Source organism: Myxocyprinus asiaticus, chromosome 45, assembly GCF_019703515.2.
Source record: "Myxocyprinus asiaticus isolate MX2 ecotype Aquarium Trade chromosome 45, UBuf_Myxa_2, whole genome shotgun sequence".
Lineage (NCBI taxonomy): Eukaryota > Metazoa > Chordata > Actinopteri > Cypriniformes > Catostomidae > Myxocyprinus > Myxocyprinus asiaticus.
The window spans coordinates 5,203,314-5,214,129 of record NC_059388.1 but is presented as its reverse complement, the minus strand read 5'-3'; the positions used below and the strand labels follow the sequence as shown (position 1 = coordinate 5,214,129).

The following is a 10,816-nucleotide window of genomic DNA, read 5'->3' as shown; positions in this document are numbered from 1 at the left end:
TGGAAGGAATGGCAGACTGGTTCCAGTGCCACCTCCCGGCATCGCTGGAGAAATCCGTCCAACTGTCTGAGGCCCATGTGTCTGCATATCCAAGGGCAGAGCCCTCTCTATCCCCTCCCTCTTGTTTTCCCCTTCTCTTCTCCCTCACTCGGTCCCTGTCTTGCAGCCCATTCCGGTACCCCGGAGGCGAGGAAAGGTACCGCCGAAGCCGGCTCCCCATTCCTGGGGGGTTTCCCTGTTGTCAGTGACCCCGATGTCTCTTCACTCTCCCCCTCAGGTGGTTAAACCCTCTGTCACAAGTGCAGTTTTAATGCCTGGGCGGGCCGGCCAGTTAGAGTCGCTGGGAACCCGGGACCAATGCACCGTGATAAATATGGGAACATTGGTCCAGGTCCCCGACATTCTGTGGGCTGCCCCCGATCGAGCCAGACCATACAGATTACCTGTGAGTATCAGGGGAAGTACATATCAAGCTTTGGTGGATATTGGCTGTAATCAGACCACTATCCAACAATATTTGGTTCAAGACGAGGCTTTGGGCACAAATAAAAGGTTGAAGGTGCGGTGTGTACAATTACCCTGTGGTGACACTCATTATTAAATTTCAGGGGCAAAAGCATAGATTGGAGGCTGCGGTTAGTTCCTGCCTCACCCATCCACTAATTCTGGGTACTAATTGGCCAAAATTTGAGACTCTTTTAAAAGGAATATGTGTGGATGGGTCCTGCGAGAAAGTTATTAGATGTGAGATGTGCTGGCTGGGCAGGCGAAGCCAGGGCCATCTACGTCAGCTCCATATCAGGATGACGTAAGGGAGGGGAAGTCCCGACTTCCCCAGCCCTTAGAGGATTCCCTGCAGGGGATTTCCCTCTCGAGCAGACGCGAGACGAAACCCTGAGACACGCCTTCAACCAAGTGAAAATAATTGATGGTGTTGGGCCTCATGTATTCAGATAGAAGACAAAGGCAGGCCTAACAGTCATAAAAACATAACTCAAGCCCCCACCTTCTAAGTCGTAAATTTTACTGATAAAAATCGCGCCAAAATCAAACAAAGGGAGTCCAAAACAGACTACAGATCCATGAAGCCTTGCTCACTAAAGGATCGAGCGTTCAACTCCTATTGGATGAGGCACGCAACAGAACGTCCCTCAAACATGACATCATCAGGAGTACAAATAATTCAGAAATGCTTCCAGAATTTGCTTCCAGCAACTTTGCTCATCCTGTATAGACACAGTTTCATCGCTGCTCTCAGGTGCAACCTCGTGGCACAAGGAAGTAACATCCGACTTGAAACTGTGGCCATACAATCTCCATCTCGCTGGACGAGTTGAGATTACTCTGTGTTCAACCGAACACTCTAACAGATCCGAAGGAGACCGCTGAGCAATTCGCATCTTCATCTGTTGGCCTACAGAAGTGAAGAGATTAAAGATTTCTCTTCCATCTTCAATCAAGTCGACATTTCTGAGTTCTCCGCCAGCCCGCCGAGAATCAACAGCCATACCGCCCGCCGACAGAGCGAGGAAACGGCCTCCCGTCATCACACGAGCCTCAAGGAACCGGGTCAGAGTTAAAGGACGGAGGAAAACACATTCTACCTGTGTCCTCATGCGATTCAAGTAAGAGGTTACGTCTGGGCAGAGATAGAATATTATAGCGTGTTATTCTTGTGTTTCAAGGTTTTTGCTTGTACAGTTTACGGACCGCCATGTCCGCTCATTATTAATACTCAGGGTATTAATTATCACAAATTTGTTTTGCTGTATTGTGGTCCAACCAAATTGGATTGTGCAATTTCACCATTGCGGGTGAAACAGAAACTGAGTTCATCCATTAAAGAGTCAAATAACGCAGGACTTTTACGAGCCCGGCTCGTAAAACCGCGTCTCTGAGTGATGAGCTGCTTTCTCTCCCGCTATCGCGAAATCAGCTTTCGGGCTGTCACTTAATCATCTCTCTCTCTCTCTCTCTCTCTCTCTCTCTCTCACACTAACCACACTGACACACACACGCACACACACACTGTCACACACACACCTTATGTGTTATAGGATTATTTTTATTTCCATATCTAATCATGTCACTCTTTAGTTTGTAGTTGTAAGTCGGAAGTTTATTGACTGCATTGTATTAATTATTAATTGATATTACTGCATAAATAAACTTTGTTTATATTACAAAGAGAAGTGTTTTGGTTTGTTTTGCATATGCCTGTGTCATGCTGACGGGATGTCAGTGCTCGGATTCAAACCTTCATTCATTGTTTTTTTTCCCCGAAAATCGATATTCTTCGGATGTCGATTTTCCTAAGAAAACAATCTAATATTGAGACTATTTTACTATTTGGTTATTAGTCCCTAACTCCAGGGTGGTGCCCCGTCAATGTTAATCCTTATTAATATTCTATTGATTTTTGATAATTGATAATTATCTTTGATGATTGTTGAATTTGAATGATCAATAAGCTAGTGTTAATTTTAATTAATGTTTCATCGATGTTAACAATTAACGATTATCTTTGATAATTGTTGATTTTAAAGGATTAAAAAAGCTAACATTGATTCTCATCAATGTTCTATTGATTTTAATAATTGGTAATTATCTTTGATAATTATTTATTATTGCTAATAACCAAACTTGCTCCTAAACATAGCACACTACATTTACTGGAGTCCCATATGAGGTTTTAATGAGTTAGATCCAATTAATTAATTTAAATATTAATTAATAACTACAGAAATAATTATTAATTATTTCTGATAGTAACACTGATCTAAACAACCGGTAAAGCTCGACAATGGTCAACGCCTTCAGCCAGACATTGAACTCTCATACCCGTATTTTTATGTTATAAATGATCGGTTGTATCAAGTGATGCAGGACACTCAGACAAAAGAAGATACAACCCATTTGTTGATATCGAAGAGCCATTGGGAAATGTTATTACAGACGGCTCATCACAATCCGATGGCGGGACACTTAGGACGAGAAAAAAGCACTATTCTCTCTAATGGCTTGTTTCTATTGGCCGGGTCAGCTAGTGAATCCGCTGGCCACCTCAGGATCGCCTTTGTGCCCGATTCTTTTGGTCGAGGTCCCCTTTGAAAGAATTGGTATGGACCTCATCGGGCCATTAGAATGGACAGCATGCAGGCATCACTTAGTATTAGTTCTGGTGGACTATGCAATGCAATATCCAGAAGCAGTGCGCCTGCACAACATCTCAGCATGTAGTTAATAAACTATTAACTATTAATAAAACCCTGAAGTATATGATTCGTAAGTTTGTACACGTGGATGCTAGAAATTGGGATAAGTGGCTCAAACCCCTATTATTTGCTGTATGGGCAATGTCATGTGGGAAGCTTGGGAGGAGGGACCTTCAAACAGCAAAAATTAAATTCAGTACGTTCTTGATCTTAGAGCAAAACTCCACACTTTGGGTCAACTAACACAGGAGAATTTGCTCCAAGCACAAGAATGACAAAGCTGGCTGTATGATAGGGGAGCTCGGCTACATGAATTCGCACCGGGAGATAAAGTGCTTGTATACTCTCAACATTGATCAGATAGAGGCGACATATGACAAACATACCACCTAAACCTCCTGAAATTATGGATGGAGGCGGTACCTGTGACGTTGGCAAAAGTAGTTCTGGAGAGGGCGGAGCTCGGGCCAGAGGTAAACGTAAAAGCCAATGATGTCACCCTTTTCCACGCACTTGTGGAGACCACCTCTGACCTTCTCAAGTCACAGAGGTTGCCAGATTTCAGAAAGAATTTGCAGATGTGTTCTCACCTCTGCCTGGTCGTACAATCCTCATACAGCACCACATTGAAACTACTCCTGGGATAGTGGTACGTAGTCCATAAAAAATAAAAAAGTAGTTTGGGAAGAATTGGATGCAATGCTCCATATGGAGGTAATAGAAGTATCAGTTCACTGGTACAGCCTGGTCGTTGTAGTCCCTAAGAGCAAGAGGTCGGTTCGGTTCTGCATGGATTACAGAAAAGTCAATGCGGTGTCTAAATTTGACGCACACCCGATGCCTCGTATTGATGAACTGCTCAATCGGTTGGGCACAGCCTACTTTTTTTATGCTGAATTTGACAAAGGGTTATTGCTAGATCCCCTTAACGCCAATGTCCCGCGAAAAACGGCCTTCTCCACACCATTTGGCTTACACCAATTTGTGACACTTCCATTCGGTTTGTTCGGGGCCCCAGCTATGTTTCAGAGCCTTATGGACCAAGTTCTCAGACCGCACTCAGCTTACGCCGCTGCCTATCTGGATGACATCATCATATACTGTCATGATTGGCAGCGGCATATGCTGCATATGAGGGCTGTTCTGAGGTAGCTGCGACAAGCGGGACTCACGGCAAACCACAAGAAGTGCGCAAATGGATGGGTGGAGGTACGGCATCTGGGGTTCCATTTGGGTCATGGGCAGGTGCGCGCCCAAATTGATAAGACCACAGCGGTTGCGGCTTGCCTGAGACCCAAGACCAAAAAGGAGGTGAGACAGTTCCTGGGGCTGGCTGGCTATTATAGAAGGTTTGTCCCTAATTATTCGGATGTCACCAGCCCATTTACTGATCTCACTAAAAAGGGAGCTCCAGACCTGGTCCAGTGGACGGAGCAGTGTAAGCAGGCGTTTACACAGGTGAAAGCTGCACTTTGCGGTGGGCCGCTTTTACATGCACCTAATTTCTCTCTCCCGTTTGTTTTACAGATAGATGCTTCAGAAAGGGGGCTGGGGCAGTGCTCTCGCAGGTGGAGGAGGAGGAGTGGCTAGTGCTGTACATTAGTCACAAGCTATCGCTGAGAGAGACTAAGTACAACAATTGAAAAGGAATGTCTGGCCATCAAATGGGCTGTTCTCACCCTCCGATGCTATCTGTTGGGGAGGGTCTTCACCCTCTGTTCTGACCACGCATCACTCCAGTGGCTCCACCGCATGAAGGATACTAATGCGCGGATCACCCGTTGGTATCTGGCCTTACAGCCTTTTAGATTTGAGGTGGTCCACTGATCGGGGGCGTGAATGGCTGTTGCTGACTTTCTCTCCAGAAATAGGGGTGAGTGGGCAAAGGCCAGATGGTTTCCTGGCCTAAATCATTCTTCCAGAGAGAGAGAAAGCGGTAAGGGTGCACACACCTGAGCACAATATGTCTAAAACATGTTTCTGATTGCAGTGAGCAATGGGGAGAGCGATATAAGGAGGAACCATGCCAGAGACAGGGAGAGAGAGAGCCAGCACACATATGCCCAGACTATGTTCCATTTGAATAAACAATTTTGAGTTAAGAAATAAAAGTTACCTGTTTGAGTTGAAGCCACATTTCCCGTTTCCTCCTTTTCCCCATGAATGAACCCCCTGACAGTTATTTTTCTCCATTAACCAACATCTTATGGAGATTTGTGTTCCTTGCCTCAGTCGCCTTCGGCTTGCTCACTGGGGTTCTAAATATAATTATTATTTAATTACTTATTTTTAAACACAATTCACAATTGTATTTTATCAAACTACACAATGATGACTCCAAGACCTTATAGATATTACAGTTTCATTTTCTGTTAATGCATGATTTTCTGTAAAGCTGCTTAGAAACGATGTGTGTTGTGAAAGGTGCTATACAAATAAAATTACTTGACTTGCCTCTGGTTGTTCTCTCAGCCTTACAGGCTCCATTTGGTTAGGATTAGGGTAGGGGCAGGTATAGGACATCTGCTGCCTCCCAGGAACAAACTGAGGCCCCTTTGTACAATGGGCTCTATCTGAAAGTATAAACAAGGTCTGACGTGTGTGTACAGATAGAATGAAGAACACTTTGAACATAAGGCCAGTTATAGGCTTACATGTTTAATGATATGGAAATAAAACAAACAATATATTGACTTCTAAAGCCACTTTTTGTATTGTCTAATCAGTGCTTTAGTCATCTGCCACAATAATGTCAGCAGCCAGCAGCCATATCACACTGCAGCTCTTGCCTGGTTGCCCACTGAAGCTAAGCAAGGTTGAGCCTGGTCAGTACCTTGATGGGAGACCTCCTGGAGAAAACTAAGGTTGCTGCTGGAAGTGGTATTTGGGAGGCCAGCAAGGTGACACTGCCTGTGGTCTGTGTGGGTCCTAATGCCCCAGTTTAGTGATGGGGACACTATACTGTAAAAAGGCACCATCCTTCGGATGAGATAAAATGAGGTCCTGACTCTCTGTGGTCATTAAAATCCCAGGGCACTTCTTGTAAAGAGTAGGGGTGTAACCCGTTGTAATTGTCTATTATCTATCATGGCCTCCTAATAATCTCCATCCCTGAATTGGCTACATCACTCTGCTCTCCTCTCCATCAATAGCTGGTGTATGATGAGCATACTGGCACACTATAGCTGCCGTCGCATCATCCGTGTGGATGCTGCACACTGGTGGTGGTTGAGGAGTTTAATAGAAATTTTACAATTTATACATGTTTATTCATAATCATATTTACTTTAAGTAGATTTATAGTCTCATACTGTGTTTGTGTGTGTGTGTGTGACTGAACACTCCCTGCATTTCTGTGAACAGAGTGGCCTCGCACCCCCGCCTCCTTGTAGTTATCTGACCAGTAACTCAAACAGATAGTGTTGTCAAGTTTTAAACTGTCATGAGAGGCAGGGAGGATCTGGAGCAAGGAATTGTCTCTTTGCCTCTGGTGGGGGCGGCTGACCACAGCTGCGGCTGTCTACGTCAATCCATTTTCAGAAATGCAGGGTGAAGGCATCCTAGTGCCCATATAAGCTAGAGAATTTGAAGGTTGCATTGCTCACTACCAGTCGGTGTTAGAGTCTCTGTATGGTTTTGAGTCCACTTTGCAAGTGTGTTCATTAAATACTTATTAGAAAGGCACCACACTTTTTGAGTCTATTATTACAGAATTTCCACCACAGGAGATTCCCCCTCTACTATGTAAAGCACTTTGAGTGCCTAGAAAAGCGCTGTATAAATGTAAGGAAATACCATTATTATTAATGTAATGTCTTTGAATTACCAGAATTATATTTATTATACTGTATATTATAATTACTTTGATTATGATAAATTTAATTATATTTATTTTGGGGGCATTTTCCAGCGAGTATATGCGTTTAATTAATGTCTTTTACCAGCAAGTCTGTATAAGTTCACAACCTGCATCTTATACTTGTCTTCCTCAAGTATCTTATATACTCTTATCATATAAATGTACAAGTTAACACAATTCCATGAAAATATCCTTTATATTTCACATCAATGTGAATTATAGCTTAAAATGCAAATTCTTTGGTACATAACACGTGTTTGAATTGTCACTTAAAATAGTGGTCTCCTGGTCGGGACCTTCTCTGCATATAGCAATTGTTGAAGGGGCGTTCCCATTACCATTAGCCGCTACACCATTGTGGTCTTGATCAGGAGCTTTTAATTGTTCCTTAAGTGTAAGTTTCCTTTCATGGTGAGACAGTCTGTTGTACAGGATTCCCCACAACAGGTAGGACAGAGTATATAGGCCATAAATAAGACCCAGGAAAGTATTTCTGTAGGGCAAAAAAGCAGAACATTTTTGTCTTTTATTATTTTCTTTAATTTGTACAGCGGGGTCTGACAGTCTGAGACCACACTGAACACCTGGAATTGTTTTTTATTTTATTTTATTTTTATTATTTTTTTTATTATTTGAATTGTCCCACATTCTACTTCAAACAACAGTGAATAAGATAAAACTATTCAAATCAAATCAAATCACTTTATTGTCACACAGCCATATACCCAAGTGCAATGGTGTGTGAAATTCTTGGGTGTAGTTCCGATCAACATAGCAGTCGTGACAGTGATGAGACAGTACCAATTTACAATAACATCAAATTAACACAGCACAATTTAAACATCTGATATACACATAATTACACTCAACAATATACAAATAACAGCATACACTGTACAGTATACAATACGCACTATATAGATACACATTATTCAATAAAAATAAAAATATATAAAAAAGTATATATAGTATATATAGAATGTACAGTATTGTACTGTATTGACATTCAGGCTGTCAGTTGGTAGTCAGTTGTTAAGAGAGAATATAATATAATATAATATAATATAATATAATATAATTTATGACAGTCTGGTGTGAGATATAAGAGTAAGGGTAATAAAGTGCAGTGCTGATGAATTTTAATCGTGGGAGATCAAGAGTTCAGAAGTCTGATTGCTTGGGGGAAGAAGCTGTCATGGAGTCGGCTGGTGCGGGTCCTGATGCTGCGATACCGCCTACCTGATGGTAGCAGTGAGAACAGCCCATGGCTCGGGTGGCTGGAGTCTCTGATGATCCTCCGAGCTTTTTTCACACACCGCCTTGTATATATTTCCTGGAGGGAGGGAAGCTCACCTCCGATGATGTGTCTGGCAGTTCACACCACCCTTTGCAGTGCTTTGCGGTTGTGGGCGGTGCTATTGCTGTACCAGGCGGAGATGCAGCCAGTCAGGATGCTCTCTACAGTGCAGGTGTAGAACCGTGTGAGGATGTGGCGGTTCATTCCAAACTTCCTCAGCCGTCTCAGGAAGAAGAGGCGCTGATGAGCCTTCTGCACAACGACTTCAGTGTGGATGGACCATGTGTGTTCCTCAGTGATGTGGACACCCAGGAACTTGAAGCTGCTGACTCTCTCCACTGGTGCTCCATTGATGGTGATGGGACTGTGTTCTCTGTCTTTTCTTCTGAAGTCCACCACAAGCTCCTTTGTCTTACTTACGTTGAGGGAGAGGTTGTGCTCCTGACACCAGTGTGTCAGAGTGTGCACCTCCTCTCTGTAGGCTGTTTCATCATTGTCAGTGATCAGACCTACCACCGTCGTGTCATCAGCAAACTTAATGATGGCATTGGAGCTATGTGTTGCCACACAGTCATGTGTGTACAAGGAATACAGTAGTATTCACTAATTGTGCTGTAATTGCTCACTAGCTGAGAATTGCAAACAAAAGTTTCACATTCTTAGCAACTTCCTTATTTTTATTTTTTTAGAAGGATCACATGAATAAGAAGTTGCACTGTTCCAAAGCTTGTCACACTAGATTTTTGTCAAATCTAATTTATAGAAAGGCTTGTTTATTTAGAACTATTTAAATTTAACATTGCCAATGTAAACAGTATGTACTGACCTGAAGGTGCCAGAGTCATAAATACGAAACGCCTTTCGACCGCCGCATATTTTTATACCCCATTTCAAACACGTCCTATCAATCAAGGCTCCAAAATAAATGGGAGGAATGCCACCTGGAAAAATTTATCAGATTAGGTAAACATTCTGGTTCTTTTGTTTTACAATCTTACATTGAGAGTGAATGCAAATAAATCCTCTTACAGAGAGTCAGAACTATCAAAGTCTGCATACCAAGAGCCAAAGGCTTCAATTCTGGTGTTAAGTATCTAAGAAAAGAGCTGTGAAGTTCAAATAACTTATCTTATTCTTGAAAGACTTCAAAGATAGGTTTAGGTTAGATTTAGATTCATTCTTTGTATGATGTGCATTTTTAGCCTTTAAAATTTTACCCTGTTATGTTCAGCAGGGTTTAATATGCTAAGGCTATGATAAAATTAATGTTTTATTTATTTATTTATTTTATTGTTTACTAGCTACATGTAATGTATTTTTAAGACACTATTTTGGTGTTACTTTCACCCTGTTACTCCACATTCCACCCTGTTATGTAATACATTCTTTATCTGATGCATAATTAATTAAATAAAATTGGTTTGAAAGTAATAAAAGAAATAAAACAAATACATATGAAAGACAAGCCACAACAGTTTTAATACATTTATACATTTTGTCAGCATGTATGGCCCTAACAGGTTGGATATATCTACATATTAGCTGATTAAATCCTGTTCTCCGCTGCTTAAGCTAAACCAGCCTTTTCTCCGACATGTCAGGTAAAGTAAAAAAAAAAAATGACCCACAGAGTATACATTTTCAATTAAAGACAGAGGTTACTCAGAGATGTCTGTTGATGTACTGTTGTTTATATTCAATACCTGAGCAGAATAATGCAACCTGGTGTGGCCCCACAAGCCAAAACAAAGGCGCCGATAACTGACACCCCCATGTAGAACTTAAACATGTAGTCACAGTCGCCCTTTCAAGGGCACTGTCCCAGCACTGGCGACAAGTTCACATAGGGCAGAGGCAACTGGCTAGTACAGATGCGGTTGTGGAAAACCTTTGAAAAGAGTGACATCAGCCAATTGTAATATGAGCCAACGCAATTGCAACAAATACAATGTATACAAATAATAACATTTTCAGAATTTCACAATGTATAGATGCAAATGCAACAATGTAATTAGTTTTAAAACTGGACAATGTTGTTATGTCGGGTCACTCGAACAAATAGATTGCAATTCAATTATATATATATATATATATATATATATGTATATTTTTTTTTTACTGCTTAATTACAAAAGTGTATCGGGTCATTAGTGACCCAAGATATGTAACAGTGTTGCAATATATAATTATGCTTCCATAAAATATATAAGTTTACTATCACACTACTTTTACTATCTATTGCTTTTTTTATTACATAAATGAGTTCTGTATTAATTTAAATGAGTACAATATCATGTCAGCTTACCGCGCAATAATGGTTATTTATTACTATCCCATGTTTGAGTACACACATATTATGCATGCCATTTGTTACTCAGTGTGGTGATGTTGTTTCAGTGACTGACTTGAGTAACATTTGACATTGCTATCTGATGAAGTAGCAAC

General features: G+C 41.5%; 1 pseudogene; it reads right to left on the bottom strand.

Annotated features, from left to right (window-relative positions):
• Nucleotides 1-3,941: 3,941 nt before the first annotated feature.
• LOC127434911 (solute carrier organic anion transporter family member 1C1-like) lies at nt 3,942-10,277 on the bottom strand (annotated as a pseudogene).
• Between the last annotated feature and the right edge of the window lie 539 nt (nt 10,278-10,816).